This window comes from Nycticebus coucang, chromosome 15 (assembly GCF_027406575.1).
Source record: "Nycticebus coucang isolate mNycCou1 chromosome 15, mNycCou1.pri, whole genome shotgun sequence".
Lineage (NCBI taxonomy): Eukaryota > Metazoa > Chordata > Mammalia > Primates > Lorisidae > Nycticebus > Nycticebus coucang.
Window position 1 is genome coordinate 89177212 of NC_069794.1, and position 1408 is coordinate 89178619.

The window sequence follows — 1408 nt, forward strand, 5'->3', positions numbered from 1 at the left end:
ACTGTTTAAGAAATGGTGAATATTCAGCATGACTTTATGAAGTTGACAGATGCTTAGTGTGTTTTACACAAAATAGTAATTTAAAAATTCTTTTAAAATATCAAAACATTAAAGTAAAACCAGGAGTTTTCATTCAATATTTTCATGTCCCAATTCTGTGAAATTAAAAGGTTCCGAATCTTCCATCATCCAACACCATAAGAAGAAAAATTTATCATTATAGAAGAGGAGAAAAAAATCTTCAAAATCAGCACCAAACTACTCATACAGGTCTCCTATTAGAGAAAAAGCATTTGCTCTATGAAATACACCCCTCCCCATATAAGCTATAAAATTTAACCCACTGGCCCATATAATCTCCTGAGTGTTTTGAATCCAGGTGCTCAATCTTTCATACTTCATTCTCAGAATCAAAGCAGATTTCAGGAAAGGAATCTGTAGTGTTTTTAATATTTTCAAGGTCAGGGTTCCCTTTAGAAAAGGTAAAGAAATGAATCCCTCTCAGAGACAAGTGATGTACTCAAACACGCTCAAAATTCCAGAACCATCTAAAGAATTTTGTTCATCATTTAAAGCACATAAAGAACCCAAGTCTTTTCCTTTAACTGAGAAATAAAGAAGAAAGGTTAAGAGGAGAAACATATGTAGTCATTACTTTCTTTTTTTATTTTAATCCACCAAAAAATATGGAATGCTTCACAAATTTGCATGTCATCCTTGCACAGGGGCCATGCTAACCTTCTCTATTGTTCCTCTTTTATTATATGTGTTGCTAAAGTGAGCACGAGTCATTTCTTTATTCATTCTGTGAATACCCTTATCCTTTACTATTTCCAAATAATCTCATCATAATGTTTTATGGAGGAGCTATAAGTGGTATTTTCAGGTGGAATTAATCACTACTTTCAAATAATACATTTTAATTTCACAGTTGTAATATTGTGTGAGGTAGCTTTTAAAATGTACCATCTTTAAAAATCATTGAGGATAAAAGAAACAAGGGCAATTGCAAATACAGTTAATCATTACCAACATTCAAAACTTTTAATATATAAAAAACCTTTCATTTTTATAATTTCAGAGAAAACATCTTAAATGTGAATTCCGGTTTAAAGAACAGTAAGTGGATATAAACATATTTTACTTTCGAAAAAGAAACCCAAATCGTATACCTACCCAGATAGCACTGCCAAAATGGTTTGCTTGAGAAGCCAATTCTGAATCCTTTGCTCCAAACATTTTAGCCAGTAGTTTAACAACTTATAGATGTTCCTCATTATCAATGCTCTAAAATTAAAAACACAACCACAGCTTTAAAACCATTAAGAACATATTCAGAATAAGGCTACCCACTTTTCCCCATGCTTTCCCATTTCCTTCAAATCTACAGAAAACCTTGCATGAACTG

The 1408-nt window shown here is 32.0% G+C and overlaps 1 non-coding gene across 1 annotated transcript; it reads right to left on the reverse strand.

The window, feature by feature from the left end:
- Positions 1–680: 680 nt before the first annotated feature.
- LOC128567063 (U6 spliceosomal RNA) lies at positions 681–785 on the reverse strand. Its single transcript, XR_008374737.1, has one exon. It is a non-coding gene; the product is annotated as a U6 spliceosomal RNA (small nuclear RNA).
- Positions 786–1408: the final 623 nt, after the last annotated feature.